The following is a 16,286-nucleotide window of genomic DNA, read 5'->3' on the forward strand; positions in this document are numbered from 1 at the left end:
ATACAGCTTTCATAAAACCTCAGCTCATGTGACTTCTATGACTCTCTTGTACTAATGTCGTTCGTCGAATTATAGCAGTTACTTTTCCTATCTTAAAAATATAAGGCACTGAGCGTAAGCAAAACAAGCAATAGCGAGTAAATATACCAGTGGAGAACAGAATGTCCACAAGTGTATGCAGCACAATTCCTACAACGAGGCTCTGCCAAGCGAACAATCTATAATTAATTCAATAGTGTGACCTAAACTCTATGTTTATACACAGTATATCAGCATTTCTATACACCAAATTAAAGAGCAGTTATGGCAACAAAACAGAAATATGTAAATATGTAATCCATGCAAAAAGCAGCAAACATATATCTTACGTAATAAACAAGTCATTAGCATCATATCAGCCTAAGCAAATAAATGTTCATATGTCATCCTAATAAATAAACATGGAGGCGCAAGCAGATAAATCACAAAGTATAACTTACATACCTAAACACATCAGCACAATAAATCAGGTTACAATTATAATTCAAATAAATAAGCACAGCAGGCACATAATTAAAAAAAAAAAAAAAAAAAATGACATCAGTGAAAAAGCAGTGTAGCCAAGCGATGTATAATATATACAAGTCACAACCCAGTTCATTAATAATCATTGTCAAAATCAGTTAACGTACGCAAGCACGTCGCTTCACACGTAAATTCATAGAACATGAAATTTAGCACAAAGTATGAATCACGTAATCGCGAGCAGCAAATTACGTCTAAAGTACGTACCTAAGTGGAAATTTGTTACCTCAAAAATGAACTCAGTTAATAGTCACCTTTTTAGTTTATTAGTTTCTTCTTCGAAATTACGTTCTTCCTGAAAATTTCTCGATAGCAAGTCGTCTTAACGTCGGACACGCACAGAATTTACCTGAAGGTCTTAAATACTTTATACACCGTATCCTGCAAAATACTGAATGTTAATAACACAATTCAACAAGTCCTTATAGCTTTATACAGAATTTAGTCGGAGAAATTAGACTGTGTATTTGTTTACGGCTGTCAGTGCATTCGCACTGAGCGCTCGATCAGCTGTAGGCGCGTGACGTAGGAAGCAATTGTTTGCGGTCAACGACTGCCTTGTGCGGCGCGCAGACTTCACTGTTGCTTTGAGTATGTGCCGCCGCCAAAACACAGCGCGGTATCCTTGTACTCTCCGCATGTTTACATGTAGCTGTTAGTTTCTCACAAGTATGTCATTCCACAAAAATTTTAACGTTTGATATATGATGTATTCCTTTAGAGCGTCGAGATTTAAGAGTTTCTACTTCAACAGTGTTATCATGTATAATTTTGCGAACCCTATATGGACCGTTATAAAGCAGAAAAAATTTGCGACACAAGCCCTTTCCTTTGTGAGACAAACGGTGGGACTTAATTAACACCTTCTGACCAACTGACAAGATTTTTGAACGACCAGGACGTTTGGCTGATTTCTCTCTTCTAGCAGCCGCAGATGCAATATTTCGTAGAGCCAGGTTGACAACTTCAGAATGCCGCAGTTTCCGTGAAGGCGGAAAAGGAACGATTTCAGAAATGCGATTTGTTGGTACTTTATTTTTTAATATCAATAGAGGCGGTAAAGAAGTTGAGTCATTAGGAAGTTCATTCAGAATGTTTTGAAAAATATGAAGATACTGATCCCAAGTTCTGTGATTCTGATGACAATAAAGACGACACAATTTATTGATTTCCTTCATCCATCTCTCTGAAGCGTTCGATTGAGGGTGAAAAAGTGAAATGAAAATTGGTTTAATTTTACGACGCTGTAGAGTACGAAGCCAAATTTTAGAACGAAACTGTGATCCATTATCTGATATAACCTTATCAACGTGACCAACTTCTTTAAGAAAATGTTTGATGAAAGCGTTAGATACTGAACGAGCTGTTGCTTTGCGTAAAGGTGTAAAACACACATATTTTGACGTCAACTCCACTGCTACGAAAATGTACGCAAAACCATTAGTAGATCGAACCACTGGACCAAACAAATCGACTGCAGCCATCTCCTTTAATTTCGCTGGAATGATGGGAAACAACGGTGCTCTGTGAGAAATCGTTGGAGGCTTAGCCATTTGACATAATTTGCATTTGGCAAGAACAGATCGAATACGTTTTTCCATATTACTGAAGTAACAATTTTCTCGTAATTTATGAAAGCATTTTCGGGGACCAAAGTGTGCATAACTGAGATGCGTATACCAAATCAATTTATTGACCCACTCATCAGGAATACAAACTAACCAAACGGAGTTGTCGACCGATTTTCGTTTAAAAAGAATGTCATTGCGAACTAAATAATGCTGTCTAATCGCCACGCTTTCCTTTCTCCTCCACTTCTCCTTAATGTCCTTCCAGATTGGATCCGTATTTTGCTCCTTAGCGATGTCCTGGAGCGAAGACGAAATAAAGTTCTCAAAAGCAACACCTTGAATATACATCAAACAAAAATTGTTTTCCTTGCAGTCCTCTTCAGCACTTTGTTTCAAACCCATAGGTGCACGTGATAAAGCATCGGCAACAATATTTGAAGAACCCTGTATGTAAACAATACTAAAGTCAAATTCCTGTAGGTACAGCGCCCATCGTGACAATCTGCCGTGAGTTAATTTCGTTGACATAAGAAATTCCAGAGCTCGATGATCGGTGTAAACCTTAGTATGTCTGCCAAACAAAAATGTGCGAAATTTTGTGAAAGCCCAAACAACCGCCAAAGCTTCAAGTTCAGTAATCGAATAATTCTTTTCTGATTTAGAAAGAACACGACTTCCAAATGCAATCGTCTTCTGTACTACAACGCCGTTTTCTTCTATCTTCTATCTCTTGAAATAAATGTGCACCTAGGCCCTTGTATGATGAGTCCGTTGCTAAACAAAATTCTTTAGATAAATCCGGATGTGAAAGAAGTGGAGCAGCAACTAAAGCATCACGAAGCTGTTCAAATTCTGACTGAGCTTCTTCATCCCAACACCAATTAGATTTCTTTCCGGATAGTTCACATAAACGAGGTGTGGCCAAATCGTCCAATTTAACAAAGCGTCGAAGAAAATTACAGACACCAAGGAAACTACGAACATCACGTTTTGTGGTAGGAACAGCATAATTACGAATAGCGTCTAGTTTCTCTGGATCAGGAAGAATACCTTCTGTAGAAATAATGTGACCGAGAAATTTCACCTGAGAACGACCAAATTCAGATTTTTCCAAGTTCACTGTCATGCCAACTTTTGCAAAGATACGTAATAATGAGTCCAAAATTTTGTTGTGCTCACTCCAAGAACGTTTAGCAATAAGAATGTCGTCAACATATGAAGTAATATTGTCACGAAGATAAACAGGTAAAATTTCATTTAAGCTAAGAATGAATGCTGCTGAAGGTACAGTAACTCCACATGGTAATTTCCAAAGTCACTTTTGGGTAAATTAGTCAAATCCGGTTATTGTTTACTTAATCTCTAGATAGATTGATAGTCGAAGAGTTGGTTTGACAGATGCAAAGAATAGTAAAAGAGTAGGCAGCGGTACAGAAAACTAAAAGAGAAATAGCACCACTACAGCTCGGGGCCCTATGCTCGCTACGGCACATATTCACTTTAGAGTAGTGAATCCCCTGAGGACTTTAATAAGTTCAAACAGTAATTTTCGAAATCTCATTTAGGTAAATAGTCAAATCCGGTTATTGTTTACTTAATCACTAGATAGTTTGATAGTCGAAGAGTTGGTTTGACAGATGCAAAGAATAGTAAAAGAGTAGGCAGCGGTCCAGAAAACTAAAAGAGAAATAGCACCACTACAGCTCGGGGCCCTATGCTCGCTACGGCACATATTCACTTAGAGTAGTGAACCCCCTGAGGACTTTAATAGGTTAGAACAGTAATTTTCGAAATCTCATTTAGGTAAATAGTCAAATCCGGTTATTGTTTATCTACTGTCTAGATAGATTGATAGTCGAAGAGTTGGTTTGACAGATGCAAAGAATAGTAAAAGAGTAGGCAGCGGTACAGAAAACTAAAAGAGAAATAGCACCACTACAGCTCGGGGCCCTATGCTCGCTACGGCACATATTCACTTAGAGTAGTGAATCCCCTGAGGACTTTAATAACTGCACATAATTTCAAGTTTGTAACTTAATGGCAACTTTGGCGGAAGTGCGTACGTAAATTGATCTAACCATGCACATGGATGTATGTCATTCTTAGAATTAGGAAAGATCTTAAATGTCCGAACAGTTAAGAAGTGTTTACAGTCAAAGTTTTCGCCTCGTGGCGACAAAGACCTACCGCGTCTGTCCCAGTCCGAATGTCGATTATTGTTAAATTCACGCGCCTGGCGCTCTCTTGTTGCATCCCGTAAATGAAACAAATTATTTTCTTCATACCCTTCTGCTAAACTAACACTTGTCAATTTATCTGAGATCTCCTCAACTCTTTCCGATGAGTCACTTAATTGTTCTTTCTGTCTATTTATGTCTTCTGTAAATGTCGCGACTCGGGTTTCGGTGTTGTCACATTTAGTAGTTAACTGTTCACACTGTTGCGTTAAGTTATTTATTCTGTCATTTGGTACGGATCCTTCGATTCTCTCAAATATTTCTTTCTTATCGTTTGCACGTTGTAAATTTAACTCTGAAAATTTCTGTACTATCACGCGATCATTTTCTTCCCGTTCTCTGTCCTGTTCCTCTTGTCTGATTTCTGTTGAAATTAAACTATTATTGTGAGCCTTCAAAATCGGTTGTACTTCTTCTCTAATTTCATTATTTGATTCGTCATTCGTATTTTTGAAACATGTCCTTATTCGTGAGCATAACCGTGTTGTCATTGCTTCCATCTCAGTTCTAATTGTTCCCATCTCAGTTTTAATTGTTCCTATCTCTGTTTTTAATTCAGATTGAAAATTTAATATTACACTCATCAACTGCTTTATCTCTTCTGTCGTTAATCTCGTAATCTGTGAATTTTCTGATTGAGAAACATTTTGAACTGTTACCGGACTATTTTCCTTGCTTAATAAATTGTTTTCCACTACATTACTCATGACACTGTTTTCCTCTGTTGGCGAGTTCGCCATGTTAACAATTTCGTTATTCTCACTATTCATCATTTTTGCCTGTTGCATTGACCGCGTAATCATTTGCAAAACATAAAAAAAAATTCGTCACTGTTCGAAAATCACACACAATGACTCCTTATCTCCAACAATACTATTCACACGAGATGTTTCCTTCAAACACGATCAATCGAACAATTGAAATAATTGCACAAAATTGTCAAACGCGTATACAAGGCAATAAAAATTAAATTTTGAAAAATACCATTAGAAGAATGCTAATTACCAAATCTACACACTCAATACAGACTACAATCACTAAACTCAAAATTACTACAACAATACTACAGTCTACAATTTTCACAATCAGAAGAATCCAAGGGACGATCCTGGCAGGGTCGCCACGTGCATGGGGGCTTAATTAAATTATGTGATTGAAAATACTTTTGTAACTGTCTGTCCGCTTAGGTAAGTCTCGTAATCGGCTGGCCCTGACTAGTATTATTACGCTATCTGACTGCAACAAACAATGTAAGAAAATTTTCGTAATCACAGTTAATTAATTAAGACCCCAGCAACTATAAAAATCTACAAAACCAATAAGCACTAGTGTAGCTGTTCTGTATGTGGGAGTGTGACTCAACGTCCACATCTGGCACGGTTCTTTTCCAACAAGACAAGAATTTTGATACCAATTATACTGACGTGACAAAGAAATTTAGAAAAACTATGATTACGCAAGAAAACCAGAATTCACTCTAATACAAGAACACAAGCCAGATGCTTTGTTGACTGAACCTGTAGTGACGCATTATTTCAGATACACAAATAAATAAACGAACATGGTAAATTTTACCTTCATATATATTGACGAATGCACTCATTACAATATCATCTGCTATCTCTCCCATCAAATAACTGCATAAGACATGAAACAACGCTCTTTACTACAACATCTCGCTCCAACTTCACGACAACCCCGAGCTCTGCCCACGCACACACTGTCTCTATGAGTTCTTAACACGCACTGTCCTCTCCGATCTCTTAACAACCACTGACTGCCACGAACTCTAAACAGGCACTGTGGAGGCGGCTTAAAAGTACTCTTTGGCGCACTCTCTGGCGCAGTGGCACAGTGTAGACACCTTTCAACGTGTTTTGCGCTCTATTTTAACTGACAATTGAACAAAGGTGGTCGGAAATGTATGGCTAGACCGTCCATGTGTTTTGTCAAGTATCAGCTAGTCACAATTTCCTGTGTAATTACTTCAGGTTTTCTCTTATGTTACGTGTTTCTTATTCGCCAGTTCAGACCATATGCTCATTTTTACACTATCTTAGATGATGCGAACTGGTGTGATTGTCTAGCTGGCAGTGAGGGAGGCTGCGAGATAGTCTGTGTGTTTGTGTAAGACTTGTTCTTTTTCATTTTATACCACTTTGATCACATTCGTCCCTCCTAATATTTGTACAGGTGGTGATAACCTAGCCATTGAGCACCCATAAACCACAAAAACTCACACATACAGACGATTAACAGGACGATGTTCTATGATCACTCCGACTGAAAGTTGTAAGTTTTGATGGGAGGATTAGCGTTTTGAAGGGTCTGTTGATGTTATATGGCATTTTACGCTATTGTGGAGTGCATATCAATTTAATTTTGCACTGGAATGTTTTTTACTCTTTCAACTCGGAAACTAAGGACTGAACTTGTTGTTAGAAGTGATGTGTGAAAGTCTGTGTTGAATACTGAAGTTTTGCCTCCAGATTAATCTTTCTTCATTTGATATTCTGAAACATTGATTTGGAACCAATACATACTCTAGTCTACAGGAAATGTGCAAAAATATGAAAACACTTAAAACACAGTACTTTGTTATGTATAATACGGTGTAGGAAAACCGTTGGCATTCGAAACAGCTTCTGATAGTCTTGGAATGTGTAAGTACATATTCTGCATGCTTTTCAAAGGAATCTTTTACGATTGTTCCTGCGAAATAGTGGCACTTCCGGTAAACTGACAGCATCAGTTCTGGGTGACGCGAGCTGTGTGAACACGAGTCCTGTCTTCTTGGAACACAGCATCACCACTGGGGAACAAAGACTGAATCGAGAGATCGACCTGATCAGCCAAATTGGCCACATGATCCTTGACGGTGCATTGACCTTGCAGAGTAATTACGGGGGACCACGCAGCATCACAATATGCCTGCTAAAGTCATCACCGAACCCGCACCAAGTTACAGGGAACGGTGTAAAACAAGACTCATCTGACCAAATGATTTTCTTGGGTTGCTCAAAAGTCAAGGTTTTATGGCTTCAGTTCCTCCATATGACCATCACCAATTTTCCCACATTTGTTTTCATTTGACTCTTACATAATGCACTCTCAATTACACATATCAGACCATGACCGATGCTTACAACCTGCTGAAGACATTGCACAGGTGACGTTAGTGGAAAAGTACAGTGGCACAACCTGCAGGCTAGCGTCTTTGAACATGAAATGCTAAATATGTTATTTAAAAAAAAGTGCTTATAAATTATGGTGCGTCTTACAATCCGTAGCTCCTTCTAGTCCTTAAAATACGGTATACACTTTTAGTTCTGCAGCACATTTTTAAACAAAATTCTATATATTTCTACCACCATTTAGCCTTCCCTTCTTTGCCTAGTACTGGATTGCTATGTGACCTCTTGATATCCCTATAGCTCCCGTTTTGCCCAAATATTTCTTTAATTTTCCTGTAAGAGAAATCTACCTTCCCCATACCTGTGAACACTTTTATGTATACTTCCCCCAGTTATGTATAATTCTATATCCTCGCATTTGTATCCTAGCCATTCCTTCTCGGCCATTTTGCGTTGTCAGTCAGTCTCATTTTTTAGATGTCTATATTTCCTTTTGCCTGCTTTAATTGCTATATTTTGATATTTTCGCCTTTCATCAATACTAATATGATCTGAGTTATCCAAGGATTTCTCTTCTGTCTGTTCTTATCTCCCAGTTGTTCATTTTCATCATTCACTATTACAGCTATTGAAGCTACTCATTTGACATCTATTGTGTACCTTTCTCCTGTTATAGGGAATATTCTATCTAATAGTCTGTCAATATTCTACCTAATATTCTTCTTCATTCGGCACTCTCAGCCTTAAGTGTTTTCAATTTATAAAGGGGCCCCATCTCTTTATGTCCTTCCTTTTTGTAATATGTTTTAGTTGGTAGCTCTGTTGGTTCTTGGTAGAATATTTTGTTCGTTATGTTTGAAAAGACAGGGGACACTGGTGTAACATTATATAATATGTATTAGTTAACAAACTGGTTGTCAGTTATTGCGCCTTCATTAGGTATAAAGATAAAGATGTATGCCTGTGAAATTTTTGTGATATCAATTATTTTAAAGCAGTGCGTTTACAGAGTATCTCAGTCGCTTTCCAAAGACGATAACTGGTAATGTTTGATTTAGTACAATTAACGTGGTACCACTTCAAACTAACCCTTGGGATCTACTGATTACATCACTGTTGCGTCCAGCAGACTATCCTGCATCATTCGACTCCTGAATTACAGGAAAAATTCTCCAATTGTGCTAATTAACCCATTACTTTTACGCTACTGTTAATCTGTAAGCTACACGCAGTAAATCACTCTGCGCTGATTAAAACTCCTGCATAGAACAAAGTGCCATTTGACACTGGTTAATTTGCGTGATCTTCTTGACATCCTAAATGAATCTGTAAGTAGACTGTTTAGGTTTTTATGTTAGTGACGCCACGTAGCGCTCTGTATTAAAATCGCAGACTGCGCTGTGTGTAGTCTGCGGCTGGTTGGACTCATTGTTGGATTATTCGCTAGTGTAGTGTTGGGATGTTGGATGTGAACAGACCGTAGCGTTGGGCGGTTGAAGGTCAGCCGCCAGCAGCGGTGGATGTGGGGAGAGAGATGCCAAAGTTTTGAGCGGAAGATCTGGACGTGTGTCCTTCAGAAAAAGGAAACTTGTTAAAATAGATGTAAAGAATTTATATGTATATTATGACTTTTGAACACTATTAAGGTAAATACATTGTTTGTTCTCTATCAAAATCTTTCATAGTTAGTGCCTTCAGCAGTTAGAATCTTTTATTTAGCTGGCAGCACTGGCGCTCGCTGTATTGAGGTAGTTCGAGTAACGAAGACTTTTGTGAGGTAAGTGATTCATGGAGGGTATAGGTTATTGTTAGTCAGGGCTATTCTTTTGTAGGGATTATTATGAGTCAGATTACGTTGCGCTAAAATATTATGTGTCAGTTTAGAAATGATCAGAATAAGTAAAGAGAAAACTGTCTGAGTACGTTCAGTTTTACTCAGCTGTTTCAGTATCAAATAACGTAGAAGTTTACCAGCACTGTCTTTCTTTACATTCAAAGTGGAAGTTTCAAATATTAATACAGGGTACACTCGTAGGTACACCTCCTTCCAGAATCTCCGGTTGGCGAAGCCCCAAATCTGTTTGTTTAACAGCATGAATTCAGACATGTCCAAAGAAATAATCAAAGATTCCCAAAGACACACAAAGAAAAGAACAGTACATCAGAAAAGCATAAATATTAAATACAAGCAGTCAATGACCAGTACTAGCAAAGCAAAAGATAAAAATTTCAGCAGTCAAGACCCCACATTACCTCATGTAGTAACTGACAACAAAAATTTTTCATAGTTCAGCATGAAATTTCCTAAGTAAATAAATTAAGCAAAATTACTAAAAGCATTATTTTCAATGAACTTATCACCTTAGAGATGTGCAAAATCGGGTACAACCTCGACTGTCAAGTTTCACACTCACCCCCAATAAGAGTCAGCAGGTTGGTTTCAAACACTGCCAACACGACAATATCTCCCAACTGCTAATCATAAGAGTGGAACTAACAATCAAAATTTTCTGTATCACTTCAGTTACAATGGCACTTGTCATGACCGATCATGACAACACACAAGAGTTCCAATAGTGGACTACACTAAAACATTCAGATCACCATTTGATGACAGATATACTGCATAATGACACTAATAATCTATAGCTCAGACACTATTCCAGTTCTCTAGCGATGAAACTCTCATACATGCTGGGGCTAGACTAAAATATCGAAATACGGCATGAAATGCATATTTGAACAAAAATAACATTTTAAACATTTTTGTTATTAAACTGCAGAACCATACAAAAAACAAATTCGTAGTTTATAAAACCGAACTGAGATTTAAAATACCTGAAAACTGTCATTTGAACTTTCTTCTTCGTCTTCGTCGTCATCGTTGTTTTCTTCATATATACGAGGGTCTACACTGCCATCGAGACCGTTACTTATGTGGCACTTCTTGAAATGTCTAACAATAATGTCTTCTCTCACTGGACCACGCCTGTTTTATCCACTGACCCTGTTAACTCACAATTTCTTACCAGCCTCGTCCCTTCACCCCTTGTCATGTACGTGAACTGCAACACCTGGCTGTATTTCAGAAGGTTCTGGTATTGTTTTGCGCTTCAAAATCATCATTGGATTTAGTTTACTACGGCCAGCACAACATGAAAGGACAACGGTGTAGTGCATTTTCTCATGTCCACTTGTTTTTAATGTTACAATATTAGCACCGCTCAGGGCAACAGTTCTGTTATTCGGCACATCAAATATCAGAGGAGTTTCGTCTGTATTCGCTATTTGGCTTGATTACACTCAGGTTTTCTTTCGATCTTGAATAATAAAGCCTGGAAAGATAATATTTTCTCTCCATACTCTTGTTGCATTTTCAGCGATATTTTGGTTTTGGTTCTCATGCTAAGTCCATGACTCTTCATAAACCTGTAGCACCAAACGACTCCACCCATCAAGTCTAAAGTTCCACTGTAGCCCTAGCTTACGAGGCTGCATTTCAATCGCTTTTGTATTAATTACAATGCATTTTGACGGTGTCCTTGAATTCTTTTCCATACGTCATCATCTAGTTTTTACCATTCTGCATTCAGTCTTCTACTTGCACATTTAGTCTTCCTCATTTTTTCAGTTCTTCCTTACTATCTCACCAAACGCGAATGGTTTTTTTCTGTTGGGGAGGATCGAAATGCCGCTCAGCTGCTCTGTTTCCATGTTTTTCTGCATATGCTGTTACTTTCAATTTATAGCTCGCATCATATGGACACCTTTTATTTTTTTCCGTTGCAAAACTAGCTACTAACAAAAATATTGTACTGATACCTATAACACAAATCACTTTCATTTCAAGTTCACTAGCGCCGCAGACTACAATGACGCATCATAGGCTAGACAGTGTTCAGGGTTTGTGATGGCATGAAGCACACAGTGTTAACAAGCTTATGTGGAACTTACTTTCGTAGCGTCGGTGCACTGCTGCTGCCAGTTCAATTCATTCGCGTCAGATAGAGATGGTTTCCAGTGGCATCGAACATATGGCCATTTTTAAGACTGTCTGTAAATTTTGAATCAGACACTCAATAGTTTCATATTAATTTAGAGTATAAGACGAATCTGAATTTTAGAGGCAATTTGTCGAAAAATAAAGAGCATCTCATGGTCTGTAAAATACGTTATACCTACATAAATATGTCTACTCATACAGTATTTCAAAGTCGTGTAACCATCTGTAGAAAGAACAATTTTTCAATTTTGTCTTAGTTCTGTAAAACTAGTATTTGAAATGTGCTGCTATGTAATATACCTATGTATTCTTAGCAGGACAAATATTAACGTAAGTCTGAGAAATGGTATAGACTGATCAAGTACCTGAAGTTGAGCCCCACGGCTCGAAATGCTTCCTGCACTGAAATAGAAATCATGATTTGAGGCTGAAGGCGGTTTGTTTTTTGTTGTACGTAAGTAAAACAGTCACGACGCATCGCTGAGACAGCGGATAACTTTAAGATATGTAGAAGGATCGACGAAATTCCCTCAGAATTACTAGGATCTTTGCGATAATCACCCATCGCTAAACCACTCAGTAAACAAGATACTCCTTAGATGACCCAAAGAATTATTGCAAATATCGATTGCAAAAAGAAAAACTTGGATTTATAGCATTTGTGGTTCTAGAAAAATCTTTTGATAATGTTGACTGGAATAGAGTCTCTGAAATTCTGAAGTTAGCAAGTATAAAATACAGATAGAGAGAGTTTATCTAACACTTGAAGTAAACCAGACTTCATATCTTAAAGTTGAGGGATATCAGAAGCAAGCAGCAGTGTGAAGGGAGTGAGAGAGGTCTGTATCCCCTCCCTATGTTACTCAGTATATGCTATGAGAAAAGAGTAAAGATAATAAAGGAGAGAGTTGCAAATGGAAATGAAATACAAGTGAAAGAAATAAAACTTCGAGGTTTATCGATGACATTGTAACTCTGTCAGGGAGAGTAAAAGATTTGGAAGTTCAGTCGAACTGTAAGGACAGTGTATTAAAAGAGGTTAAAAAAATCAACAATGGTAACTCACGGGAAATATAATGCAGTCGATTAACTTAGGCGATTCTGAGGGAATTAAAGTGGGAACAGAAACACTGAGAGCAGGAAACGTGTTTTACTATTTGTGGAGCAAAATAACAGATGATGGAGGAAGTTAGAGGATATGAAATACAGATTGGCTATAGAAAGAAAAACGTTTGGCAATAGAAAGAAAAAATTCTTTGAAAAGAGATATATATATGATCATACAACGTAGGCTTTCATGGCCGGTATTGTCTTCACTTAAAACTTCGCCGCTTTTAATCGGAGGATGTCTCCCGCAGTCGGAGACGAAACGTCAGGAGAGAGTTTTATACATCGACCACGGCCTATCAGCTAGGAAGTTTTAAGTGGAAATGAGAAATCTTCTCTGAGAGTATTTGAAGTGTAACGTAGACCATATAAAGCACAGACGAAAAGCGAGAGAAGGTTCTGAAATATATGCTACAGAATAATGATGAAGATTAGAAGGGTGGATCAGATAATTACTGAAGAGCTATAGTCGTATTGAGGACGAACGAGCTTATGGCTGAACGTGTCTGAAAGTGGAAATCGGTAGCAATGTGACACCCTGAGGGTAGAGAGAGACCAAATCTTGGATACAGAAAGAAGGTCGAAGTGGATGTAGTTTGCAAGAGTTATGTAGAGATGAAGAGATTAGCACGAAACAAACTAGTGTGGTGAGCTGCATCACACCAATCGTCACACGTAAGTTACCACACAGCAGCATTATGGAAGGAGCAAATATCGCTTACTACACTGGACATGAAGGCCTTTCGAGCCTTCCCCTGCTTTCTCACAAGTAGCAAGAGCCATATAACCTAAGATGCAGCTCCATGTCGTGACCTATGTTGTCGAAATCCAGCTCGATTGTTTCAGGTCGCAACGATCATGTTTTGTGGCGATATTTTTAAAACCGATTCCACAAAGGCAGGAAACGATATAGTGATTAAATACTTACTGACAGTATGTACTCCGTCACGTGAAAACTTATCTCGGGGGATCGCGGCTATCGGGATCCACTATCGCCGTGACATCCGGTTCTCGCTGTATTTAAAGCACATCTGCAGCCGAAGAGAGCAAGTCTTGCAGGTACGACTAGCCACGACACAGGTGAGATCTTCTGCTGTGTGCCTCTGTCTGAACTGACGAGCGGTACTGCAGTGTAGTGTAATTTAAGTGTTGCAATTAATATGTCGTAAATGTTAAATCGAGTACGTACCCATCTTAAGCTTCGTCAGATATATTTGCTCTCTTTTTGTGGGTACATTGTACGTAATATGAATGTGTAGTCAATCTAAAAACAGACGGATGGTGGAATGTGTCCACCGACACCCAGTGTCTCACTGGAAAATATCTCGTTACACCACTCGGATGTTCATTGACGAAAACAGCTAATTGCGAAGAACGTCGTGTATTACCAACAAGCTAGGTAAAATACTCCCGTCACTCAGCAGCCATTCTCAGTCCCTATTCAAGATAATTTATTATGGTATTGATTGTGAGTGTTTTTCTTTCACCATCAATAGATATACACCACACCTGAGGCCACAGAACAGGTTTAGTGCCTAAAATTACTCTTTAAACACACATACTTTTGAGAGAGACTGGTTTCTAAAATTTCACTTGTATTTCATTTTCTCTCTTGTCTGTCATTTCAAATTTTTTATATCTGCGCTATTCACATATAACTAATCAACATTAGAAAAATTACTCAACTCTTTTCTCACAAATCAGTAACGTCTACTGAACTTGCTTCATAGATATCTCCCTCATACTTGCAACATTGCTGAATCCTTTGCAGGCAATATCTATGAATGGAAAGCTGGACACCTGTTTCAATCACAAATGATTGAACATAATCAATCAGTTACCATTCGTGCTCACTGTCATTTCAGTGCTCAAATAGTTGTCAACTCTCAGGTTATAAAGAAAGAAATTGTGTCTTGTAGAACCAATTTATATTTCACCACAGTTATTACTTACCTGCTCAAGTACAATAGAAATTTTAAGTAATAAGCGATTTCTGTTTTTTATCAATCTCTCTTCAGGTCAGTTAATTTCTTCCACTATGCAACATTACGTCTACCGATTGAGCTTGACTGGCATGCTATGTCAAATACCATAACATTATTGAATTTATTTCAGAATAATTTCTGATTTTTTCATAAAAGAAAGCGTCATGCAGCAAACAGTAAGGTTAAACTAACATTTCATTCCAAATCGTAACGAGGAAGCGTCAATAATGTAATCTCTTCACGTTGCTAATCAGTTTCTGAAGACACTTCAGAGTCCGTTGATGATTCTCGTTTCATAACTCTCAATCGACCCTGTCATGTCACAGACTTGCCGGGTCAATGAAATCTATTAGAAACACTCGTAGTAGAACGAATTTTGAAAGGTGCGCTCTATCGTGATATCTATGATTAATATACTGAGTTGCATTGAAAACAAAAAATTGCGGATTTTGGTATACCGATATATTGTACATTCATCCGTAACATATACCCTTACTGGTGAACACACATAAGATATTAATATGAAAGAGTCACCATGTCTTCAATGCTTGCGTCTGTGAGTCTGATTCTTTGTTTACGTGAAATTTTCTTCCCTTCTGTGGACGGGCCTTGGTACGTTCCATCGTCGTTTTGGCTTGTACTGAAGCAAGATTTTTGGAATTCCATTTTCTTCTTTCGCTCAAATGTTCTTTCCATTTTAGTTCATTGATCTATTACTCATTCTGGAAATGCTAAGTTCCTTCCATATATCACTACTACTTCTTTGTAGGGTACCATATACTGTAAAAACATTATCTCAGCAAATTCCGTTTTCTGGACGGAATATAACACATATTCCGACTGAATCTTCTCAAGAAGATATTCAGTCTATTACTAACACGCTAAAATGTATAACACCATTATACTGTAAAAACTTCAATGAAAAACTGAGATTCGATGAGATCCGAATATCGCCAGTTAACAACACATATTATACTGAAATAAACAGACTCAGCGAGGTTTAGATATTAGATTGTTTCATCTTGCAGCATGACAATCTAAACTTTACATAAATCATACACTGATGAATGTAAGTTGCTGTAGTGGTCAAGACGGTGGTTTATTATATTACTCAATAATGCTGTCTAAAACGTAGAAATTTTTTTGTTGAAACTGAGTTTGGCACTGAAGTCGAGGGATATACTCGTATAAATGGAAGATTTAGATATCTCCACAGAAGCTTATAAACCTTCTTTAATCTGTTAGACTGATACAATGAATTTCAATTCCTTTTTGGAGAAAATATTTCGAGTATTATAGTAATAGTAGGATAATGATAATTATAACCGTAATAGCAGCGTCACTCGCATTTATGCGCAGGAAAATTCTATCAATTAGGAACGCTGCTGAGATTATAGTGGAACAATTAATGACGCAAATTATCATCATAACGTACCGTTAACATTAACAATTGACACGCTAAATGATTCAAGAAGACTTTTTCCCTGTGTTGAACGCACCTTATCGTTTTTTAACTTTCCATCCCTGTAGAGTGCATTTTCCAAAAACACTGAAGATTTTCTTGTGTTACTAAGAAGAAAGTCATGTTTAATTTTTATTGCAGTTCACGAAGTGATTATGTGTGTTCACATAGGACGAAACACAATTACCCTACCCACAGTTTATTCACGCATGTATTATCACGG

The 16,286-nt window shown here is 37.7% G+C and overlaps 1 protein-coding gene across 2 annotated transcripts in view; it reads right to left on the reverse strand.

Moving 5' to 3' along the window:
- Positions 1 to 16,286, reverse strand: part of LOC124546908 (proton-coupled folate transporter-like) — a 516,873-nt gene that overhangs the window by 375,070 nt on the left and 125,517 nt on the right. The window lies entirely within an intron of this gene.

Source organism: Schistocerca americana, chromosome 1 (assembly GCF_021461395.2).
Source record: "Schistocerca americana isolate TAMUIC-IGC-003095 chromosome 1, iqSchAmer2.1, whole genome shotgun sequence".
Taxonomy (NCBI): Eukaryota; Metazoa; Arthropoda; class Insecta; order Orthoptera; family Acrididae; genus Schistocerca; species Schistocerca americana.